Consider the following 26,838-nt stretch of genomic DNA (forward strand, 5'->3'; position numbering starts at 1 on the left):
TGGGGGGGGGGTGCCATGCTACAAATCCCCACTCTATTGTGGCAACTTACATGACCAAAGACACCAAACTCAGCATCTATGCACAAACACACAAATATAGCATGTGTGCGCACGGAGAAACTTCCTTTTGGTCACAACCTTGCCTTAACCGTGACCTTAACCATAACCACACTATGCCTACCCCAACCCTTAGCCTAACATGAACCCAATCTTCACCCCTAACAAAACAAGCGTAAGGATTTCCAACAATGCTAGACTGCACTTAGCCACAGGATACCACAGTGATAATTTGAGCTAAATGCTGATGTCAGCATATTAACATACTCACAGTGAGCTGATGTTTTTGCAGGTTTACCGCGTTTACCATCTTGGTGTGGTAGCACGCTAATATTTGCTAATTAGCACTAAACAGAAAGTCAGAATCAGACGAATGGGAATGATATTAGTTGTAATGCACAGATTGAAATTTTGAGGTGATGAGGGTGCAAGACGAAAAGTGACGGGCTCACCAAAGGCGTTACTGTTACATTACTGTGATGCTACAGCACTAGATGAAAAGTTAGGGAATCGCCAAAGTCATTAAGATACATCCTCTGGGAACCACGAATGTCTCTATAAGATTTATGGCAATCCATTAAATAACTGACGAAACATTTTGTATGAAAGTGGCAGTGGACTGTCAGACCATTACCTAGAGCCAAGCTGCTAGCATGGCTAAAAAGTCTTAACCCTAAAATTTAAGTCTATTTTGTGGGGACCAGGTTTTGTCCCCAAATGGATGCGAGTCCTCATAATGTGACCAGCTCTAACATGTTTTTGTCCCCAAAGTGTGTGTAATACACACTTTCATAAGCTTCACTGTCTCTAATTGGAGCCTTTTCCTCTCTCTCACACGCTCTCTCTCATTTCTCTTTTTATCCAATCATTTATTTGCATCTTCTCCTCTTTTGGATTTAATGTATGTGCCTCCTCCCTATGCCCTCCTCTCTCTCTGCCTCTCTCTCCCCTCCCCCTCCCCCTGGGTGATGCCAGTGCTGTTGTCAGGCTGGAGCTGAAAGCAGCCAATCGTGTGGCTCTGTGCTGAGGAGCTCTGGGGTGATGTTAGGCAGTTTCATGCTCATACGATGAGCTTTGCCAAATGTAGGTCATGCTTCTCCTCTCTCTACCTCTCTCTCTCTCTCTCTCACACTTTTACAGACACACATACACACACATAAACCTCTTCACCCCTTCACAGACGCACACATACGCAGAAAACGAATAAGGATGTGTGTATTTTCATCTCATGGGTTCACACACAAAGGTGTACGCGCACAAACACACGTACAAACACACAGAATTTTCCCCTCCACACACACACACACACACACACACACACACACACACACACACACACATGCACATTCTCGGTCTTACACAGGGTGGGGTGACACTCTGCTCGGTGGTAACACTCTCGGCTGTTTGGTAACAACTGGTGGATCTGTTCCCCACAGAATGGACGGCACTTAAGATGTTGGGATTCTTCTTCTGCAGCCAATATTTCCACCGATAATAAAAAATTGATTACAAAGTAAAATCACACTATGAAACAAAAAACTACTCTTGCCTCCTCCTGAACTCTTGTTGAACTACTTCTGTCTGTGCTGCAGTATAGCACAAGCAGGATTATGATGTGAACAGCAGCCATAGAAACCAGCAGATTATATATAAACGGTAAATCTGAGACCTGATTTGAGCAGAAAATAATGTAATGGATCTAAGAGAGACTTATTCTTTTCATGAAACTGGTACACTGATGAGCAGGGTAGCCAGTAGCCAGGATTTTAGAAATACTGAAGTCATGAGTCCCAATTCCCCAGAGTATTTAAAAAAAAAAAAAAAAGACACAATTTAACATTATATCAATTCACGACACTGTTCAGTTACAGTTACACACAATTACACTATATAGCTTAAAGTACAGCTACATATATTTGTGTTCTTTTGGTCTGGGGGAATATTTCAGGTTTAGAGCCTTGAGCCCATCCTGCATCTTCAGAATGAATTTGATTTCTGAAAGTGAGTCAGACATCATTGACAGACCTCGTTAATACTGGGACAAAAGGGAGAAAATCCTTGAGACTGAAAGACTCTGGTTTTGGAAGTAAAAGTAGTAAACAAGTGTCCATATACTTTTGGCCACTAAACGTTGTCAACTACGTACTTTTTTTTCCCATTTATTTTAACAACAAAAACAAAATACTTCTGTACATCACTACCTCCTTATCATGCAACAAGCCCTCCAACCAGAACAGCCATTTAGGCCGTTCGTCCCTGCCCTCTGATGCCACCCATAGGAGCATCTCCTGAAATACAGCAGCAGGCTTACCCGCCCCTACAGCCTGAACCTTCATCACCTTCACCATGGTTACAATAATAAACAGTAAATAGGCACCAAAACTATTTGGTTAGTTTTAGGAAAAGATCATATTTTGGGTTGAAGGAATTTGTCAGTGGTCGTGGATAATCGGTTTCGTGTGGGAAACAAACAGCGGTCTTCTGTGTGAAAGTCCTGTATTTTACCCCGACCTCCTCTTAAATTGGACTTGCTCTTTATACTAAATCATCTGACTTTCTCCTTTGCTATAGGCTCTAATAAGATGCTCGTTACATTGCTCAGATTTGACTGATTCTAATTGCTGACGAATCTGAAGATCTGGACATCTAGTAACATCTGGTTCAAACTGAGTACGAACCTGACAGTTAGTTTATGGTTCATAGTTACACCACAGTCTCCTCCCATATCACTCTGGTTAATGCAACCCAATGTGAAATAAATGTAAAAAAATAACAAGATTAAGTACAGGTATAAAGAATATTGGACAAGCAAGACTTTCAGAGCCACAGTCCAGTCATGTAGAAGCAAAACACACACTTTCTGATGAAATCAGACAAATACTGTGCTTTTTTAAAAGCTGAAATGTGGCCCTTGTCTACAACATTAACACGACTATAATTATTGTCTCTGTTTTTCCTTTTCCTGTTTTTTGTTTTTTGTCTTATTTTTGCTTCGAACAATCATTGAAATAAAACCATCTGAGAAGTTTAGAGGGGAAACGTGTCAGTGATGGAACCGCTAACAACTCACAGACATCTGAAACATATGGCTTTTTCATAAGAGGCAAATAGAGGTGAGAAAACTGGTTAAATTTTTAACAATATGTTTTATAGCTCATCATATGTTGCTTTACTTTGCACCACTGGGATTTGGTAAAAGAATAAAAAAAACCTTAAAAAATCAATATATATAATCCAAATTTAGTCTTCAGATTATTTGCATCTTTCCAGAATAGATTTATTTTTTGAACATGATCTACATGTGTATTGATATTTAGCTCTTGTTCATCGCATGTGGAGGGAACTTTTCCTCTTAAATTGCTTTGTTGTAGGAATTAGCATTACACTATGAGCTGTTGACAAATATGCAACCTCCCCTGACACACACACACACACACACACACACACACACACACACACCTACACACACAAAGCTCCTCCTCAGAGTGAGAATCATTTCTACTTCCCTGGGTTGCCACTGCTAGGTTGACCTATTTTTGTCCAGACCTCTCTCTCTCTCTTTCTCTCTCTCTCCCCTCCTCTCTCTTTCTGTCTCTCGCTCCAGCCCCATAATTCACCCTGCTTAATAATTCACTACAGCTTTATAAGCCTCTACTCTACTAAACGACAGGCTCAGGAAAACAACAACAGTTTTTACAGATGCATTTTGCGACGCCACATAAATAGAATAAGGTGCACTTACAATATAGGATGTACTGTATGTAAGGTAGAATATATATAGTTTACAAAAGCAGGACAGACGCGCCTTGTAAAAGGAGGATGAGTTAAGTTGGCAGGTAATTCACATTCACCACGTGACATTCATCATTTTTTGGAGGATAACAGAATCAGATACGAATGTAGAAAGAAACAAGAGATAATGGTGGTGGTTGTGGGGTGTTATTGTAAAACTGCAGATTATTTGCAAGTCTATGCACAGACTCGCTCTGCCTGATGTGATTGGACGGCCGGATTGGGCAGGAACCAATAAGGGCACCAGGAGTAAGAGAGCAGGCACAGAGAGTACTCTGGCTGATGCTGGGCACACCCTGTAGCCCTGTGTGTGTGTGTGTGTGTGTGTGTGTGTGTGTGTGTGTGTGTGTGTGTGTGTGTGCGTGTGTGTGTGCGTGCGCCAGTGCCAATAATATTAATGTCTATGCTTTGTGATTATGTATATAGTTTGTGGACATATTTGAAAGACCAGATATTTCCTTTCAACCAGAAATTCAAGCCTCCTATATTTTACATCTCCTCTGCCCCATTTTTAAATCTCCTCCCAGGAGCCGATGCAGAAAGGCAACAACTATAATATATTCTGTACCCATATTGTCATTGCATTATAAATAACACTTGCACCTCTGCAGTTTTTGCAGAAGTTTGTGTACCTGTGTGAATCTTTAAATTTGATGCTTTAGTGGGAAGAGGAACGAGGTTGGCTAAATTATCTTAAAGGAGTAGTTTGACATTTTGGGAAATTCACGTACATACTGTCTTGCTGAGAGTATAATGAGAATGTCAATACCAATCTGTCTGTTCAATATAAGGCTGCAGTCTTAGCTTAGCGTAAAGACTGGAAACAGTTAGCCCAGCTCTGTCCAAAGGTGACAAAATCCACCTACTACCACCTTTAAATCTCACTAAATTTAACATTGTATATTGTTTGTTTGATCTGTACAGAAATGAAAGTGTTAAGTGCAAATACACGATGATAACAAAAATAATAATAAATAATATTTTTATAATGCAGTATAGCCTATACTGATTTTACCTTTTTGTTTTTAAATCTTGCAGTTGAGTGCCTGGAATTAGATTTTTTAATTTATTTTTTTGTTCCGCACCCCACCCATGGATTGGGGCTTATTTTCTCCGCTTTAAACTTAAGTACAGTTTTTCATGGATGTGCTACAACCAGCACAAGCAGTGCTCCAGCAGCTTGGTATTTTCTTGACCATGACATTCACAGTCAGTGAGTGCACTGGCACACCGGTGAGAGGAGAAGCACAAACAGTTTGGGAGCTGAGTTTAGCTGAGGCAGTGCATTTTGCTCTGAGAATACACGCAGCTTTTACAGTAATTTGGTGATTTTGTCAACAAAAGCGAACTAAATACTTACACCACAATTACAGAAGAATCCTGAACATATAAATAGATTTAATTAAACACAGAAGAAAAAACAGTAGATGTGTTTAAAACGGCATAATACAATTAAAGTTTAATGTGATCATGGCGAGAACTCCAGTAAGGCAGTCTGTATAGATCAATAAATGAATATGGCTGTTTCTTACAGTTTCTGTTGTCCACAACTGTGTTATTCTTCTTCAGTACATTAAATCTCTGCAGCCAGCTGAAGAGCAGGACAGATATGTTGATAACTCCGCAGCCTTTCGGAGAGAGCTGGCACGGCTGTTTCCCCCTGCTTCTAGTCTTCATGCGAAGCTAAGCTAACAAGCTGCTTGGCTTTAGTTTCATATTTCAGCACTGATATGAAAGTGATGTCAATCTTCTGATCTAAGTCTCAGCAAGAAAGCAAATAAACGTATTTCCCAAAATGTCAAACTCTTCTTTTAAGTAAATTCTAAAATAAACGATTAAATTAAAATCAGCCTCATGGCTTTACTTCCATGCTGTATTTTCCACAACGGCACTAATGAGAGCACAGACAGAGCCGGGGTGTTGGGTGCGTGAGTGTGTGTGATGCTGTAGTCTGATTGATGTGACAGTGAGAGTGAGTCTCCTCGAAGAACCCCGGCCTTATTGCTCTTCTGTTACACACTGCCCCCGCACACACATAACATCTCTCACTGTCACACACGCACACACTCTGCACTGTACAATGGTTACAGTTTCCTTCCTTTTCCTTCTATCTCCTTCTGTCATCTTCTTCCCCCCGTCGTCCTTTTATCTCTTGTTCCCTTCACCACTCCTTCTTTATTCCTTCGCCCCTTCTTCTTCCTTCTACACTTCAACCACGGCTGCATCCCGGAGGCCAACCAACTGTAATGATCGTATTGTCTCTGCTCCACCTCCTCAGCTGACCAGATACTGATGGTAATTAGCCAATCAGCATCCAAACCATCACAACCTTTACTGAAAGAATTCAAACAGGAGGAAAGATGTTGATGATGACCGTAATGCTCGTGTGATGCAATATTATAAACCGCAGGTTCACTTTGTAGTTTCACCTGTCAGCAAATGGTACTAGCTCAGGTTTCATCGTCAGTCATGTGGCAACAGATAATTGCATATGGGAAAAGAGATTATTGCTGTCTCTGTTCTTAGCTCACATGATTACACCCGAACAAGTTTCTTTTGCTGAGGAATACCATGGGATATTGTTGAAAGTATAGCTGAAGCAATTGCATGATCGGATGATCAGTAAAGAAAGTAACCGTCGGTTGCTGTCCTTGTCAAAAGCATCAGAAAATCAAGTAAGTGTACCTTGATTTCGGAGCATTTTATCACAGATGTGTGTTCCGATCGTCAAGAGTGAATCTTAATGCTCAAACCGTGTGTTCTCTGATTCTATGCATCGATGCATGTAGGCACTCTTTTCCAAGTGGCTTTCTTCTTATGGAAAACTTGTTAGCAAATAGTTGCTTATTTACACATCCATCAGTTACAGAGCAACAGCATCATTCATTTGGAGTGGTGTTTGTGTCTGATGAATGTAGGCCTAAGTCTAGTATTCACTTCCTATTAGCTCTGTTTTTGGTCTCTACCAACTCCTGTCTCTGTCTCTTTAACTGATAAATTCTCAGCTGTACTAAGCAGCTTGTAATGAACTGCATTTGTATGACACTGAGAGAGATGAGAGTGAACCAAAACAGAGAAGTTGCAGCCGAACAGCTAAGCAATGAGTTACTTACTATAAAGCTCCGTAAAGCTGAGGGGAGCTACTGGTTCAGGAACTCATTACAAGTGACTCCATTCACATTGATTTCACACTGTCATTTGATACATTACTATTATAAGACTATTGATTATAGATGCTTCAAGAGATTCAGAATTGATATTAAAACCTTTGGAATGGACTAAGAAACCCTGTGTGAGGAAAACCTGCAAAGCAGCGCCAAATAGTGCCAGTGGCTTTCTTTCTGCCTTTCCTTGTTTATCTTTAGGGGTATCTAGCTACACAGACAGTTTCCTCTCGATTTTTTTAAGAGATATCTTACGATTTAAAGGCGACATCTAGAATCTATCCAGAAACAGCTGTCCTTGTTACTCTAGAAGAAGACTCTCTGAGCATTTACAATAGATATTTACTTATAGAACTTGAGTTACATCCAAGTAACTTCTATTTTGTTCTTCATTACTGTGACTCGCTTAATGTTGTATTTACTGTCCACACACTTCACTGTCATCAGAAACATATAGGAGAAAAGACAAACAACTGAAGCTGACCAATCACAGTTCTTGCGGTCTCCACTTGGTATCTCTGTAGCCCAATGACTCACTGGATGTAGACTGTGAGTGTAAACATGCCACATTTTCCTCCCCTTTCGCTATGTGCCTGTTGCTGGAAACAACAACAACCAAGCTAGCAACCTACACACTAAAAATTACAAATTTTAATGAAAATGAACATTGTGTTTTTTTGTTTGTTTGTTTGTTTTTTTTACTTGTTTGTTTGGTTTTTTTTGCATTTTCTTGGATTTTTCTTGGGTGTTTCCCTGTTTTCTTGGCATGGTAGGCGTTTTGTAACCGACAGCAACTACACATGTGGCTATGCCGTAACCTCTTAACACACACCTATAAATCCCCCTTAAAGTGGAAGAAAATAATTATTTTTTATTGGCGGAACCAACCATCTAATATATTTCTTTTCCCTAAAAACTGTAGGTTTACTTTAGCTGTTCTGAGAGCAACTAGTTGTGATTATACAATTCACATTTTGTTAATCTTTCAATCAAGATTAAGGTCCAGTTAAGTGGGTAACAGAAACTTAGTGATAGGATTACCAGATGTCTTATTCAACACTATTGCAAGCTGCAGAGGTAACTAACTTTTTAGTAAATTTAGCTGACCGGCTATTAAGCAATCAGATGTCCAAACAAGCAGAAGAAGAGGAGGAAGCACATAGAACGATAATACAGTGTTACCAAAAGCACATAATGTCTGAAAAACTGGTCATTAATGTCTTGTCCATGTCAGTCTTATTAGATAAATTGTTTAAAGAGTGTTTAAAGATTTAGTTTTTTCCTCTGAGTTCAGATGAAAACAAAAGTGTGCACTTTGAATCTAGGAAGAGCTGGCAGAGGATGGCCGCATGGATAATCACTTCCTGAATCTACTGAACGATTCTGACAGCTTTGGAGGAGTTGGAGATACAAAAACACAGATTTTAAACCCCACGAGGGGATTTCACTTGCATTTAATCCTCACAGATTTCAAGTAGATTTCAGCAGAGTGAAATGTGTGTGTTTTGATAAAACAGTCTCACTACAAGGTCCATGTAGTAGCTGTTCTGGAGCTTTCAGTCGGATCACAGCACATGAAATTGCCTTGTCACTTAATTGCAGGTGTTCAGATTCAGTTTTCTGATAATTTCTTGTCATTGTTAACTTTAATTTAAGAATGAAAGTTCATTTTTGACTTTGGAAACAGGCTTTGACAAAACAATCTTTCTACAAGGTCAATTTAGTAGGTGGTGTGTACGATAATATCACACAACTGGACGGATGATAAGCCCCATAACTGCTACTAAATAGACCTTGTGGTGAGATTTTTTTATCTTCAATTTCCCACATCAAGAATAAACTTTCAGTCTAAAAAAATATTAAAGTTAATTCAAATATCTTACTTGAAAATATCACTATGTGAAAGCAGTAAGTAAAAACACAGTTTCCATGTGGCATGTAATGTCAAAGACAGAGAGAGAAAGAGTAAGGATTTCTGGAAACTATATACTGTTTACCGCAAACATCTTGGTTGTGTATTTATTTAATATTTATTTATCAGTTAATGTCTTAATCCTTTGTATTCGCTGTGAAACACACTTCCACCACACTGAAGTTCTAACCCTCTTCATCTGCTTGGAGACAAACTTGGCTCTGTACTGAACATTTGATGGCAGAGGAGCCTTTTCTCACAGAAAAATGTTTCAGTCCATGAAGCTGTTGTTTACTTTCGTCTGTCTGTTCTTCTTTAATGAAGACCAGGCTCCGATCTGGACTTTTGAACAGTAATGTGATCCTCTTCCTCTATGTTGAATAAGACAATGGGAGCTGACTGGACCAATTTCTCTAACAAGCAGAATCTCACATGATGACTTTTAACCACATAAGTATGCAGACTCACAAATTTATGCAGGCATTCATGCAGTCTGGCAGTGTAACAGTCTGCAAGTTGGATGGATGTATGATTTGGTAGGGCTTAAAGTAAGTACAGAAATGAAAGGAAAACACTGTATTTGTGTAGATAGTAAAGCAAACCAGTTTTCCAAAAAACAAATAGTGCCAGGAAGTTCGAGTGAAGTTCAGTTGCCTAAATATACAAAGGTTTTCAAGTATTTAAGGTATTTGGCCTTTCAGGCCTGAAGAGTACAGGGTTCAAGTATTGAGTGGAAATAAAGCTATTTATGCTTCATTACTCTTTTAAAAGATTAACCTGTAGGCTATCTAAAGCAAAATCAAGAAGTGATATGACAGCAGTAGAAATGCCAAATGACTAGGAGACAATAACAGCAATGAGTCCAAATTACACAAAAAGCAGCAGGTTTGGACTGGCCTTCGGGCATAATGGGACAAATCATGGTGGACCGCCACATTGGACTGTCAAAAAATCCATTAAGGTTTTACCAGCCCTGTCACTATCTCTGCTGGCCATCTGTGTACCTGTCATTCAGGGTGTGCATGAGAACATGCTGTTTGTGTTTTCCATGACTGGGATCACTGGCCGGTCACAGCCAAGTTTCAGCCCTCAATGACCGGACCCAGGCAGGGTCATGCAGCTATATTAACGAGCTCTAAGCTCAATCCTGCGCTCAATCTTGCTTCTCTTACAAAAGGACACAACATAACGAGATCAGTGTCAGTCCTATCCTATCTATCGGTTTACTGTGGGGTTAAGCAAGGTATTTACTGTCTAAATCTGTTCAAAGGCTTTGAAACCACAGCCCTGACTACATATCACCGTGGCTTTAAGAATATTTACTTAGTATAATACCAAAATATGGAGTCTAGTTGTAAACAGCATTCGGAGGCATATATTTCGTTGGTCTAAGCATTCACAAAGAATAGATGAGCATAAACCAACATAAACTAATAAAGAAAAGCAAGTCATAATGAGGAGTCATAGACAATAGAAATACAACAGATTATTATAATAGACATACAGTTGATCTGTCTACAGCTTCTTAACTCTCTTAACTAACTTAACTAAGGTGTCTACAAGAGGCACAATTTGAGAATTTCAGACAGACATTCGCACCCAGAAGAGAAATCTGGATCAAGTTCTGAACAGCAGTAGGGACAGACATGCTCTAAGTCTCAATATGCTAATAGTCGGACTCTCTCTACACCTCAGCTCCAGGTTTCCAATTTAACAGCCATGTCATGACCTGCTTAAGCTTCCCAGCCACTGTACAATGTTGGCAAGGCTTCATCAACATCTTGAAGGGGCAAGGTGACAAAGTAGAATGAAAAAGTACTTAACTATGCTTGAGAACTGAATAATATATTCCTGGTACTGAGCAGCAGCCCCCTTTCACATAATCTACATTTTAATAATCCTAAAGTTTAAAATTCTTCTTTAATTCATCAACTTCTCTTTATCTGCATCTGTGATGGGTATAGACTTAGGATTACTGACTTTTACCTGGATTCACCTCATCAGTGCAGGCCATGGATCGAGACAGCACTCCTGACAGCATATGGACTCAACTGTAATGTGGTGTAAATAATGAGTGCACTGTTCACTTCAGTCATAAATATTAATCTGAAATTACAGGAGCAGAATACACAGGGAACAAAAAGCTCTCAAACAACTGCAATAAACCATTTGGTCATTTTGACTGAACATCACTGGCATCTGTACGAGATGGGGCAAGAAGGCAGCAACACACCCAGAAAATCACTACAGAATTACACTTGGATGAAAATGATGGGATTATGTATCCAGCCTCGTCTCATTAGAAACGACCTGTTTTTAGGCAGAAGCTCTGACTGTACTATAATGAGCAGTTGAAGAGAGGAGACAATGTATAATGCATTATCTCCCCTTTTATCCCGAGGATGAGAGGACGCCCAGTTTCTGTGGGACATCCAAGTGTTGGTCATGGTGCATCTGTGTGTTTGAGTGTGTCGTACGAGCGTTTGTGCATACTGTACATACATTCATGCAGAGGCTTGAGTGTGTGTGTGTATGAAATCTTTTATACATCTGGCTGCAGAGAAAAGAAAGCATTTGATCTCCTCTTGTGTGAGATCTCACCTTGTGAAATGGGAAACTACTCTCAGTAGTGTAAATGGTACAGGCACCAAATTGCCAAAGCTACATTAACATGCATAAGCCTTTTGCCATATGTGATAATGAGCGATGTGATCGTATGAGATCGGTTCTATCAGGGCTGTGACCACGCTACAACGATAAACATCAGATGGTGTAAATGCGCTGCACAAAGGTTCAGCTGGGGCCGTATCATCCTCAGGATCACTGCTTCTGATCCACTGCAAACCATATGGCCCCGCTTCACTTTAACACGCATGGATTAAAGGTCTGGTTTGCTTGGCCACAGACACTTGGTTTGAGTCTGTCAGTATTACTGTATGTGCAGTGCTTTATTTTGTTCTGAAATATGGCAGCCAGGCTTTTAACTAGAATGTGGGACTTTGTGGTCAGTGTTGTCAGTTTTAACTAACACCAAACTGTCAATCACAACCTCAGAACCGCCCATGATAACTTGTTTCTTTGCTTTTTTTTTTTTTTTTTTAATCAGAGAGAGGGTTTTGTGTGTATGATATAATGCATAAGTTGGGTAGGATAATATTTTGTTAAAACATATACAAACATATACACACACACACACAGTTTTATCACATACTTATATCAATATAGCCGTTATTAGGTTTGTCCTGTGTTGTTGGGACTGAGAATCTCACAATATGTTCAGTGGCTGACTACAAGTGTTTTGGGGCCATTTTGTATCATATGATTATTAGTGTGGGTGAAGCCAAAGCCATGATTACTGTTTAAAACAAGCCCCACCAAGACTTTTGGATAATGTTACATTAAAAACAGTCTTCACATATATGAACAGATTGAAGCTTTCTTACAGCTGTTGTAACAGTTTTGACCTGAAACTGAATATGATTTAAAAAAAAAAAAAAAAAACTTTCAACCTTTTTGTCATTAACTGGAATCACTTCTGGTTTTGTCGTCAGTCCTCTGATATTGGATGCTGAGATTGAGAGGACACTGAACTCAACTGCTCCTCTTTTTCTTAAAGTTTAGGCAGACTGGACACAGCAGTGTGAAATATAGCCTGTAACTTTTAATTGGAGGAAAGCGTCCAAATGGTACGAACAGTAGCTCAAATTATCACAGCCTCCCAAATCAAATAAAACACAGCCCAGTTGGATGGAAAACTGCCCAATCTGGCAACTCTTAGTTCCTCCGCCACAACACATTCAAGTGTTTTCTAATCTGTTGCCCCTTTTCAGCAAACACCATTTGTCAGTGCTTTCCAAAATTGTTACTTTTGCAAAAATAAAACTGATTTCTGATATTCTGTGGTTAATGATTAGTTCGTTTTAGGCACAAAATCCATCCACACATTATTGATCCATCCAACCTCTCTGTGGTGTTTATGGCTCTATAACAACATCACACTATTCCCTACTTTGCCGAAAATCTATATCTTTATCTCAACATTTTCCCTGACTTTAGCAAATATAAAATAAAAACAACTATAAAATTAGTAAAATGAATTAATTGTCAAGGGTTTAGTGTCTATTAGATATTTTGCAAGTCAGTGCAATCAACGTCCTTTGATTTTTGTTTTCTGTCATAATCAGTTGCACAGTCCTCACATTTAGTTACATTATGTCCTTAACAGGTAAACAATTGTACATAAAAGATGAACCATAGACCAATTCAGTGTGATTAATTTTAGATGACGCTGAAGGTGGCGCAGAGGAGCTCTGACTGTTGAAGTCCTCAGCTGTTAGATATTAACTGATTAAGCAGTGATACAAGGGGAAATAATAGGGTTTGTGACTTTAATATGTTAGGCTATTAATCTGCTATCACATGTCATCTGTAGGGACTTGGCCTCAGTGGAGTAATCTGCTGGGTAAGGCTCAAACACACACACACACACACACACGCACATATGCACAATAGTGATGGGGAGTCCCCAGTAAGTCACACAATCGGTTAATTGTAATTTCTTGCTACTGTAATTATTCGACTCTGTGGTGATAATTACTATCATAGAATGGGAGCAGAATCTGTCAGGATACTGTAATTATTTTACACATGTTGTATCTGCAGTATTAGTACTGTATAATATTGGATAAACAACTCTTTGTCCCTCACCTCTGATATAATTCTCCCACTTTTTGGTCCAGATTGAAAGATCTCAACAACATTAGATGGATTGTCATAAACTTTAGTACAGATATCCATAGTGCCCACAGGATGAATCCTAATGACCGATAACTCCTCAACTTTTGCTCTAGTGTCACAAGGTCGACAATGGGAATTTTGAGTAAAAATTCTTGATAGTTATTAAAGTGATTTCCATGAAATTTAGTCCAAACATTAATGTTCTCCTCAGGATGAATTGTATAATCTTTGGTGATCTCTTAACTTTTCATCTGTTGTCACCAAGCATCTGCAAATAAATACCAGCTGTCACGCTAACATGCTAAAGTAAGATGGCAAACATAGTAAATGTTAAACCTACTTAACATTAGCCTGCTAGCATTGTCACTGTTAGCTTTTCGCTCAAAGCACCACTGTTCCTAAGTCTTCGTCCTCTTCTTCTCGTGTTCTTACCGCACAGCTCAACAATTTCTTCCAGTCTTTAGTGTTTTTTTTCCCTCTTATATCCTCACCTTTCCTCTCCTCTCCTCTCCTCTCCTCTCCTCTCCTCTCCTCTGTAACAGCTGTGGATGCCTGCAGCGTTTAGTTAACGCATCTCCGGCCTGTCATCCGGAGGTACATTGGTGCACTCATCAAGCAGGACACAGAGCATACAACACGCATGCACAGCCTCCCCACAATGCATACTCACACTCTTCTGCTTATATTGTCACTTCTCACTGCACCGTTTGCGTGGCTCAGGTATGAAAATAAATTGGACTTCCTGTTATCAGAGGTTCCTAAAAAAGGGAGTGCCTGTTTGTGATGGAAAACGGGTTGTAGTTGTGAGGAGTGCATGAGTGTGTGTCTGTGTCTGTACATGGTGTGTATGTGTCTGTTTGTGTTTGATGCATAAGAAAGTGGTAGGCTTTGGTAGGCTCTCTGATACAATCAATAGTGACAGATATATGGCTAATTAGTGCAGCCTCGGCTCGGCTGTCCTCACCTCTCACCAGCCCGCTGTGAAATTGGATTAATTTACCTCGCCGTAACACAGTGTATCAGCAACCAATAGGACGCTTGTTTAATGAGCACAGATTTGTTGCTGCTTTGGAAAGAGACTAAACTAAAATTTAGTTTAATCTATAATGTGTGGTCACACACTTTAATGTTGTTGGGAACTGTAGAGCAGTATCTCTCTCTCCCTCTCTTTCTCTCACTCAAACACACACACACACACACACACATATGTCTTCACAGTATGGTGAGCATGTTTCAAGGCAGGGGTTGCTACTAGTCCAATTAGGTTGGCTCTTCTTTACGGCGTGCTAAGGTTCTTACAAAGGCAATCTGTTTCTAAGGAACTCCTTAAGAGAAGCTCAGTCCTTAAAACAAGCAGCAGACAACCTCTCCTAAGCTTTTTCTGACTCCATCTGTTTCCATCTTACGCTGATAGTTTACTAAGTCCATCCAGAAGCTCTTCCATTGAAAATCATCTCAACTGCCCACGCTTTGCCCCTAAATCCCCAGTTGATACTCATAATCTCTGCTGTCCATATTCTGAACCCAGCTCAAGCACATGGTCACAACATTATTGATATAATTGGCTCCCTATCCTATTTTTGTCACCTGCTAATACCAGGCGACAACAACTGACAGCTCTGGTGATTCCAATGATAGGTTAGTATAGTAACAGCCAAGGAAGAAGGAACCATAGCTCCAAAACCTGTAGGTGCAAGTCCCAGTAGATTTAACTAATCTCTCACAATGAAATTTAGATAATTGGTTTTAAATTCAAAGAGTGGTCAAAAATGACTCGGTTTAAAAACTCATCATCATATCGTTGTAAAATTAATGTGTCTTGTGTTAAGATGAACCAGAAATGGTCCTTTTCATGCTCACTCATCATTAAGTCCAGTTTTATTTTTCTTCAGTTTCTTTTTTCTCTCCTTTTTTTTATTTTTTTTTATCTCTGTCTGTTGTAACATGACTGCTCTTTGCCAACAGCACCCCTGCAAAGTACAAAAACACCCGTCTGTGAGAGCCTCTGCGTGGGACTTTCTTGTGATGCTGAGAGGAAATCACTGAGTGAGTGAGAGATAGAGAGAAAGAGAATGAAAGAGAATCTATCCATCTGTCTACTATACGTGTTTGTCCCTCCAAAATACTGTCAATAAGTCTCGTTCAAACATGATGTATATTTTTATACAGAGAGAAGCTTTTGAAGATAAATGAGAAAAATATGTGGAATTATGATTTATAAGCTTTCAACTGAAGTTCATCATGCAGATTAACAGTATCATCTTTCTACTCTATGGAGTTAATTTTAAGGTTAAAGCTGCAACAAACTGCCGTCATGTGGACAGACAGTTGTGTCTGTAACAGTCACGTCAAAGACATTAGCCTTCTGTGACATTCATATTTTAAATTTCGTATTAATTTTAAAAGCTTAGTCAGAAATCGTTAAAATAGTTATCTACATGACTACATCTCTTTCACCAAATAGGTTTGTAAAAACACATCCATAAATGTTATTTATTAGGAGCTAAACAGCAACTTAACACAGTTTTATGTTGAATCTTTGTGTTATGTTGCATCCTGAACCACAGCCCCATAAACATTTATAATTTTCGATTAAGTGACTCTTGCTGATGAATCTTCTTTTGATCATTATTCTCAACAATCTCAAGTTCTCACAGTCCAAGGTCTTAAAATGTGATGTTTGTCCAATAAGATATAATGTTTACAAGACCAAGAAAACCAGAAAATATTCACATTTTAGAGGCTGAAACCAGTTTTTTTTTTTGTTTAAAAAGTATTTCTGATTATCAAAATAGTTTCCTGTCAGTTTTTTTATGATCAACTAATCTTTTCAGCTCACCTCAATACTATTGTCATTCCAAAACATGGGTAAACCGTGTTCATAGTGCATGTAAAGCTGTACTTCGAAATGCTAACAGAGAAGAGGTCGTGATCACAAGCGGTTCATTCGTTGTTTACACACTAGATACTGTATGTTTCCTTTCCACAATCTCCTGCTTCGAATGATTAGTGACTCTGTAACCAACAACATCTGGGTGAAGTGACTTCAGAGTCTATTGAAGTCTGTTGTTATGTAATGGTACACGAAGAAAAAAAGTTACTCATTGGTGCTTGTGGAATTGCAGCACTGTACACTGCTGTATGCTGGAGTCACTAGATTCCAGAGATGTCCACTCAGTGCACAGACACTGACACACGCACACACACGCACGCACGCACGCACACACACACACGCACACACACGCACACGCACACACACGCTGACCCAGAGAGATCGCTGAGCGTGTGCATTTTTTTTTGGTCCCCAGCCATCTGTCAAAGATTTTGGGGGAATGGTGATGATGATGGGGTCTCCAGGCAGAGATGACTGCAGTTCAGGACAGTTCAGTTTAGCATGTCACAGGAGGCTGACACGCAAATGTGTACACACACACACACACACACACACACACATCAGGGGGACATTTATGCATTAGAGACACAAACAGACACACACAGAGACACATTCACACCGCCTCAAGCTTTACTAGAAAACAGAACTGTAATGCAACAAAGCTGTCACTGCTTGTGACTTATATACAAGTCTGTTGTGCAAGAATCTGTAGTCTGCACCTGTGTTTATAACTTTAAAGTACATTTGTCATCACTATCTCAAGATTATGTGCTGAATTCCTGTGGTAGTTTAACTCAGTTTCATATCCTATACACACACACCTGAAAGCATATGGATGTTCCTCATACAAAATACACTTGATAAAATTAAAAAATAATCCAGTGCCACCCTATGTCTGCATAGAAGTCCAAAACACAGTTCACACACAGTTTCTTTTGTGTTTTATACAGATAAATAACGTGATACAGAGCAAACAACGAGACAACAGAGGGGACAGTTGCTGCTGCAAAGCTAAGAGCAGAAAGGACGAGATAGTTTCCCAAAGCCATCACACCAGCTGCAGACAGTGATACTCACAACTCTCCTGCTACCACAGCTAACGTCACACCAACAACATGTTTGGCAAATTAGAAAATAAACCAAATGCTTTTCTCTCCACCATAGTTGGACTTCCCATCACGACAGCAGTAGGTCGGTATCAAGTGCGCTGCCACATCGACCGGCCGGTGTACCGGCAAAACATTCATAAAGTTTTTAAAGTCAGTAATTTTTGTTTTACTCTCTGTCCCCTCCATCTCTCTGTCATTTGTGGTGCGGGCCAGTCGTAGCAGATTAGTCCAAATCTGAATTTCTTTCCCAGTCTGACCGTGCAGTCTCCACTGCTGGAAAACCTCAACATACAAACCTCAACATACAAACATCAACGTTAACGCGGTTCTTCCCCCTTGCCTGATCATAGCCTTCAGCTCCAGTCTACGCACCAATCCCTTGTCTGCAATCCCCCAATCAATCCCATCAAAACTCCTCTCAGTAGTATTGTGTGCTCAATTTTTTTCAGCACACACACAACAAACAGCTAGCGAATCATGAGGAGATATCAACTGAATTTGTTTTTAAAAAGTGTATTAGATTACAATTGCTTACTCTACCTTTTAAGTGACATAAAATCGACGATCTGTCTTAAAGAGACATGAACATATTTAAATAAAACTATTATTACTCAATATTAGACATTCAAATATGAAGAAAAAAGTAGTTAGGATGAACTATAAACTAAGAAATAATCATAAAAATTCACCAATACCACATGAATACTTAGTCAAGTTCACATGTCAGTCAAATTTAGCATACACTTTACACCTGTGAGCAACTATTTGCTTTAGTCTGTGTTTTATAGAGCCAATTTTCTCTCCTTGATGATGTGAGCCAATGAACCAGTTTGGGATAGTTTTGTTTATTTTTGGTGTAACTGCTCAGCTATAAGCAGAACTATAACAAACATAAAAAAGCCAGAGGCCAGTTTGCACAGACAAGGAATAATCTCCAGAAAGCCAGTGTGCCAGCCATCCAGCCGGCCAAGTGCTGTGATGTACAGACCAAGAAGTTCTACATGCATGTTTTATTGCACGCTGCAACAGCACCAGAGACCGAGGCACTTAAAGCAGAATTTCAAATGATAACATGAGATACAGAAAGAAGAGGCTTGCAGAGTTCAGCGGGTTGTGTGTGTGTGTGTGTGTGTGCGTGCGTGTGTGCGTGCGTGTGTGCGTGCGTGTGTGTGTAAGTCAAGCAGTGCTGCTGCTGCTGCTCTGTTGTCTTGTGCACATAATAATAACAAAGTGTACAACATGCAATACCATCACATCCCTCTCTTGTGACCTTCCATGTCATGGCCACATGTTTCTGTGGTAACATGAGTGGACATATGCTGACCATATGCTTTGATTTAGTTGTGGTAGTTTTTGTTGTGTTTATGTTTGTGTACGGCAGCGTAGGAAAGCAAGTAAGAGAGACACACACACAAAGAGATACAATACACAGGAAAGAAAAACAGAGAAAGAAGGAGAGATTGCTTCAAGTCTGCTCTTCACAATATAATTAAGATCATTTTAAAAAGGATCTACAGATTAAGTCCTCTCTTCTCTGAGCCTTTCCACTCTTGCCTTCACCCTCTGCATTTTGATCGTCACGCTAATGATGGAAATGTCAGTTTCCCCTTGAACACAAAATTATCAAAACTAATGTGCTCTGTTAATACAGTCATTTAATTGCATCAAATGAGTACATTCATTCTCACCAGATGATGTGCCATTTTCACTTGGATGCCTCCATGCATGTATTAAACATTAAATAAGGTGGACTGTTTATTTCAGTTAAAGCTGCTCATCCAGTGCACACACAGATCAGTGTCTTTTGATGCCTCTGATTGGCTGACGGCCTAATGAAGGAAAGATACTGTATTACACCTAATGATTCTCATAGTGAAAGCTGAAAGAGATATTTTTGATTTATTTTATTATAATGGTTGTAGTGTTGTTTGTATATGTGAAGTGTGCATCTTCAAGTTAAAATGGGTCTTATCCACACTTGCTATTGCCATGTTTATTGATATTGTATGTTTCATATTGTTTCTTTCTGTCTTTTCACCAGTAGCGTGGGAAGAGGGTGCTGTGGGGGCTGCAGAGTGGGAATATCATTTGACCCTTTCAAATAATTTTATTTAGTTTCTATTCAGTTGTGTGAGGATATGTTATTCTACCTCAGTACAAGGTAGTTTTCTACCTCAGTATCCTGACATATCTGCATGCTGTCACATCAGCTAAGAGCTCAGAGGAGCTGCCAGAACATAAGTGACCATAGCAAACTAAAAGGTGCAGAAAAAATATAACATTTTAAATTCTTGAAACAGTCCAAAACCAACTAAAACAAAAGCTCTGTGGAAAAAAGTGTAGTGAGTGTGAGGCTTTATATTATCTGCACATCCACAGGTGCATCTATACAGAATTTACTTTAGTTTTTATGCTTCCTGGAGCATTTTTTCTTCTAAATCCAGTGTTGTCTTATTTTTGCCACCATGTCCTCTTGTGAGCACAAAACAGCAACTAACCCGCTCTCAGCCTGTGGAGGTCAGGAGATAAAAACTAACGCTGACAGCTGCTGATTCTGAGGACAGGCAAGGTGGACATATAGAGTATATGAAACGTGACCTATTGTTCATAACATGTTGAATAAAACAGCTCAAAGTAAGCATCAGTCAGCCCATACGTGTTTAGCCTGTACATTAGATTTTTTTCTCTCTCTCTTTTTCAGTTTTGATGAGTCAGCAGCAGCTTAGCTTGTTGCGGGGTAAATTATCCTCCATCATAGAGACCATACTGTTTATCCTGCTGTGATATTATTTCCACACAAGGTTCTGATTTAACTACAGAAAATGTCATTTAAACATTAATATACTAAACGTTACTACACATCATGCATGTGCACGTATCCAGGGCAATCCTTCCACACACTAAAATACATTCCTGCCCACATGCCTCTCACATCACAAGCTATTCCCTGCACAACTATGGCCTTCCCTTGTCTTTCTCTGTCTCTCCGTTTAACTCTGTCTCCTCTCCTCTCCTCTCTTCTCCTCTCCTCTCTTCTCCTCTCCTCTCTTCTCCTCTCCTCTCCTCTCTTCTCCTCTCCTCTCCTCTCTTCTCCTCTCTTCTCCTCTCCTCTCCTCTCTTCTCCTCTCCTCTCTTCTCCTCTCCTCCCCTCTCTTCTCCTCTCCTCCCCTCTCCTCTCCTCTCTTCTCCTCTCCTCTCCTCTCCTCTCTTCTCCTCTCCTCTCCTCTCCTCTCTTCTCCTCTCTTCTCCTCTCCTCTCTTCTCCTCTCCTCTCTTCTTCTCTCCTCTCCTCTCCTCTCTGGCTTGTAAGTGTCTGGGTGGAAATCAAAGTGCATTAAACATTAAATATGCTGTCAAGAGGCAGAAGTCTCTCCATGCTGATGATGATGGGGAAAGTAGGGCAGTGAGGGAAGAGGTATAGAAAGGGGGGGGGGGGGGGGGGGGGGGTAGGAGAATGGACACAAATATGCAAAGATGGAGGGAAGGACAGATGGAGGCAGAGACAAAGACACTGAAGATGCTGTGAGAGAGAAACAAGAGCACATAAATCATCACACAAATTGGATTCTGGAAACATCTGAATTGATGCTCTTAGTGTGAGGTGTGCGTGTGTGTGTGTGTGTGTGTGTGAGGTGTGCGTGTGCATGTGTGTGTGTGTCTGAGGTGTGAGACAGACAAGATGTGCCTGGACAGAGTGTATCCTAACCTGCCTTGTGCGTTTGAAATCAGATCCCTGAACCACACACAGTACAGATTAAGCCTGTTGGCCAGTAGCACAGAATGAAGTTGGTAAATATGTCTCTATTTCTCTTTTCACTGTAGGATTTGTGTGTGTGTGTGTGTGTGTGTGTGTGTGTGTGTGTGTGTGTTTGCGAGTGAGAAACAGAAAAAAGAAACACATTTACTTCCAGACCACTGAGAATCACACACTGTACTTTTTAGCTCTCCGTCTCTCTCTCTGCGCTTCTCTCTCCTTCATTTTGTCCTTAACAAACTGTTTCAACAACATGATCTGTGGTTCAGAACTGCTGCTAGTTGTACTACAAAAGATAGTGAGTAAAAATGTACGACCAGCTAGAGAGAGAGGGAGAGAGAGAGAGAGAGAGAGAGATTGACTCAGCTAAAAGGTTAAAGCAGGCCTCCCTCTCTGTCCTGTTACTATGCAGACTAGCGAGATAGAGCAGTCCCCCGCTGCCACAGGCCATACTATCTCAAATTCAAATTCAAAGTCAAATTTGCTTTAATGGCATACCAGGAAGAAACCAGTGTTGCCAGAGCAGTATAATATATTTGCTACAGACCAATATTTTCACATTAAAATCCCTTCCACCGTGTGTGTGTGTGTGTGTGTGTGTGTGTGTGTGCATGTGTGTGTGTGTTCAGTGCCTGCAGAGTGTATGCTGTGGATTGCTACCGATTCTGCTCCTGAACCCAAACGTGTAACTCTACAGTGAGTGTTTTACACTCAAGTCATTCATATTATAACAGTGAAAAACAAGCCCAAATACTAAATGAATGATTCAAAGTAAACCCTCTGTTGGTCTGACTTGGGCACGTTCATGCATTATTCCAGGTTTTTCCTGATTTCTAGCCTTGTAGTCCCACCAGATATAAGCAAAGTTATGACTACATTTGTTATTTTTCTCGTTGTGTTACATATTTGTAGTGGTTCATTAACAACCGAGACCAACAACAGTGTATGGCTTGTTTTTTTTAAATAGCTGAATTGATTGTTTTTGTGTCAATATTGGATATTATTTGAATTCTTTTACTAGTTACAGTTACATTTGTAGTTCTTCTGCTCAGGCTGCAGTCTGGTGCTGAGCTGGTAGGGGACTGATGAGAAGAGTAAGACTCAACCATAGAGTCGTGTTTTGGACAGTAGAATCAAAACAGTGAGCTAAAAGCTGCAGAACTGGCTGATAATTTGCTGTGCGTTCACATAAGCTGCAAACAACCCCCTCTCACGTTACACATAGTCATTTGATTCGTTGTTTATACAAAACATATTGATCGGTGGAGCTTTAAAGACGTGACATTTGCTGCTACACCTTGAGTCTTCCTCTCAGGCTGTAGAAAAGCCTAACCTTAATGTATGAAGTACTTCTTTTAGTTGTTGTGGGCATGAAAGACTGTAACTTTTTGAAGAGCGACCTTTATCATCAGCACTTAAATTTCTGAGACTGATGCTTTTCACTTAAAACAAAATTCATACAACTGCTCATACATAAGGTGAAAACCAAAGAGGAGAATAATAATGTACATACAGGCAGCATCAATATCACTGCACTGCACATAGCATTGACAACAAAATTAAATTAGTCTTAAGGAAAGATCAAGCTGAGACAATTAGTCGACCAGTTAACCCATCGACTGACAGGAAACTAATCTGCAACTATTTTAATAATTGATGAATTCCCATTATCTTTAAAATGTCAAATGTTCGCTGGCTTTATCCCCAAATTAAAGAAGCTAGTTGGACATGGCATACAGCGCTCTGGGCTCCAGAAAACTACAACAGGCAATCCTCAGTTCTCTCCCGCTGCATGATTGCTGTGTTCAGATTGTCCACTTGTTCACTCACTTACCCGCTGTATAGTGTTAGCTACGTAGAAGACTCACTGGGGTATACTGTAAGTGCAGGCAGCAGTTGATGCATTTCAGACTCTATTATTTGGATGTTAAATTGCTACATAATTATGCGCTGGATATTTGTAATTATTATCTCCATTGCATAAACAAACGCCAGAGCATCTGCATCACGTGAAGTACATTAAAATACACACTATCTTTTATGCTTTAATTTGCATCTACAGAGCAGTCTTTACTGTTTTTGTCAGTATGTGTTCTGACAGGCGTTTTAATAATAATTTTTTGACAGACAGAAAAGGACACGAGCCACTGCTCGGTCAAGACGTCTGAGGAGTATCATGCAAGGCTAGGCACTCTCAACAGCTAATAAAATCACATTAGCTAGCAGCTAACATTAGCGTCTAACCTGTTAGCGAGATGACGCAATGGACGATGGTCTAGTTCGATCAATTGTCTAAATTTGAATAGCACTACAAAATGGCTAATATATAATGGGCAAGTGGATGTTCCAAATAGGGCCCATGTCTGCACATGAGGCGTTCAGGCACTGAATTGAGTGTAAGTCACCCAAATATTGGTAGCACTTAGAGCCCAACATGTAATTTCTCTAGTTCCACACATAAAACAAAAAAGACCTGAAGCCCAAAAATATGGTTTGGGTCACATTTACACGTAGGTAGTGCGAGTCAATCTCAAGCCGTTACGTGGAGTGGACTGTGTAGACACCTGGATTGATTAAAAAACAAGCGAATCTTTTCGGTCAGACACGTGAGATGGACTACTGAAAAACATTACGTAATACTTGTGTGTCCTGTGTAGGGAGAACCTTCTATTTTTCTTGTGTCATCCAAGACAGAAATAGTGCAATGACAGTGCAAATCAGTCAATTAAAACAAATCATCAAACAAGCTGAAAGTTGTACTATAGTTGACTTTTTGACAGTTAACACCGTGTGTAAATGGATGGCTACTATTGTTAGTGCTAACGTGTGACTACTAGTACAGACTGCTTCACCACTGATAAACGTCCCACACGACATATTGTTTCCCATGATTGCGACAGACACAGACTGTCTGAACGCCATCTGAACACTTCTTACTGCCATGTTCAGGATCAGTCCAAGTTAGCACCATATTGGCCGCCTTGAATCTTGATACGCTCCACAATCACATGAGGAAACTCTATTGTCACTGACACTGAATCTCTGTCTGTGTGTACACAGAGATATTCAGCTCCTCGGGGGTTATTGCTGCCATTTGGGAGAAAGAGGGAAGATAATAGCCCTTTTGAAAACTGAATAAAAATAGCAAAACTTTGGTGGGCATCCAAGTATAAGCATTGGCCTACAGAGGACTCAAACTCTCCCCACAACCAAACTGAAGTCCCACACAGACAGTCAAAGTGTATTTTTTTCTTAGGTTATTTTGTGTTGCTTTTTCCCTCCAAAATGTGTTGAATGAAATACCTCATGACCAAAATAGAGAAGGATGAATAAAGATCCCAGATTCACAGTAAAAACAATACATAACACATCCAAACAGTGGTAACATATCTATAAAAAGGCGCCTGTAGACTGTGTTCATAAGATATCACACTGTGCAAGACAGGACTAATAAAGTCTTGGTCATAAACAGTTTATGTGATCAATTTTGAGGCATATCATATTGTGCGATGGATATATGGTGAATTTTACTATTACAATCTAAACCGAAAAAAAGGCAGATGCAGGAAAAGACGTGTCATTGCATCACATCTGCCTGTTTTGCCAAAAAAAATCAAAAGAGGAAGAGGCGGAGACCATAACGCCAGCTGTAACGCGGCAACATCAAATTCCTATTTTCGACAACGGCGTTTGTGATACTTTTTTTTAGCAGTAGCAATACCTTAGCTTGCCAGTGTAGTCCGCATCAATTTAAGCTGTATCGTGATTGGCGTGTTTGTAGAAGCGGGTCATACCAGCAGTCACATTGGGAGAATTTGGTTCCAAATTCTTACACTGCCCGAGTTTTGATGCAGGTTTTGGGTCAAGAAAGCTTTAAGTTGACCAGTGTTGAGGATCTAAGACCATTATTTTGATTGAAAACCAAAGATTTCACACATTTCTGTCAGAGGTGTGAACGTTTGTCTGGGATAGCCCAAAATCAACAACCCAAAATGAGTTCTATTCAGAAGCCTGAAAGGGTTAAACTACAGCTTTTCACAACAGCGAAGTAAAGATCAGAGAAAATTCTGAAAAATGAACATACATTTATGTAAGAGAATTTAGTTTTCTCTAATTTCTATCTGTGAAACCCACTAGATTTATCTTGTGAACCCTTGTAGGGGTCTCGACTCCAACATTGGGAACCACAGGTCCAGAGTTACATTAGCTCACTGTGGCATTCTTGGATTGGAGATTCACAAAACTCTGACAGTGCTGCATCTTTGGAAAAGCGTGTGCTATAAGTAATGCTTATCTTGTGTGTTTTGACTGGCTGGAGGGATATAGGTGCACAATCCACTCAACAAATCAATATTTCAGGGTTTTCTGAGCACAACAGGTTTCAGACAGGTTTCTGGTTCTGAGTTGCCGACAGGTTTGAAGGAGTTTAGCATAGTGAGGTGTAAGGGTTCTGTTGTGTGTTTTGAGTGCTGCACTGTGCAAGGACTGTCCCTTTCTGTTAGACAACAACGTACACACGGTCTTTCTCACACAGTTTAATTCCAAGAGACCCCATGTATTCTTCGACATCAGAGCCCCATTCATCCGAATCCAAAGCAAACAGGAGTAAACAGAGCAATACAGTATAAGACTGTTCTGTTATAAAGACATCGCCTGACACATATGCTCTGATGTGTGTGTGTGTGTGTGTGTGTGTGTGTGTGTGTGTTGTTGGCGGTTTGGGGGGGTAAATCTAAAGAGGGAGTTCATGAGCCTACAGTAGCTTTAGGCCCCAACATGCTCTTCTTTGATTGTCCCAGATTATGATTACAGCAGTGATGATGCACAAAACTGGACTAAAATCCCTACAGGGATCGTCTAAAATCAAAAGCCTTATACTGAAGGGACTGCAGAGGACATAAATAATATGTAGCTGCTGTACAGAACGCGCTGTTACACTGAATTGCAGAGTCTTTCGTTGATGCCAATCAGGCTTATTTTATGTGATCCGTTCACAGCCGCATGCACTGCAAGTATAGCGACACCTGAATATCTTGTCATGATCAGTTCATATTTACCCTGCAACACGGACATCGGGATTCATTATTGATGCTGTGTTGGTGCCGCTGCATGTGGAAAGGGTGGGTTTGGCGCACGGGGAGTCGCCTGTGAAAACCCCAACACACACACACACACACACACACACACACACACACACACACACACACACACACACACACCTCAAAACCCATTTAATAGATACTCGACCCCGAACTTCATATAAAATGAACGAGGCGGACCTTCGTGGCCCTGAAAAAAACACCGCCTGAACATGCTTCAGGTGTGCGCTACCCGCAGTAACGAGACTGCGATGCTGAGCCAATGCAGCGGCAACACACGCCCCTCCGCTCCGCTCCGCGCTGCCTGCCTGCCTGTGAGCAC

The 26,838-nt window shown here is 40.2% G+C and overlaps 1 protein-coding gene across 1 annotated transcript in view; it reads right to left on the reverse strand.

Annotated features, from left to right (window-relative positions):
- The window catches only part of nhsb (Nance-Horan syndrome b (congenital cataracts and dental anomalies)), a 50,719-nt gene that overhangs the window by 23,018 nt on the left and 863 nt on the right, over positions 1-26,838 (reverse strand). The gene's annotated exons all lie outside the window — the stretch shown is intronic.

This window comes from Seriola lalandi, unplaced genomic scaffold (assembly GCF_002814215.2).
Source record: "Seriola lalandi dorsalis isolate HSWRI2012SDOR001 ecotype SW California unplaced genomic scaffold, Sedor1 jcf7180002053712, whole genome shotgun sequence".
In the NCBI taxonomy this organism is placed as follows: domain Eukaryota; kingdom Metazoa; phylum Chordata; class Actinopteri; order Carangiformes; family Carangidae; genus Seriola; species Seriola lalandi.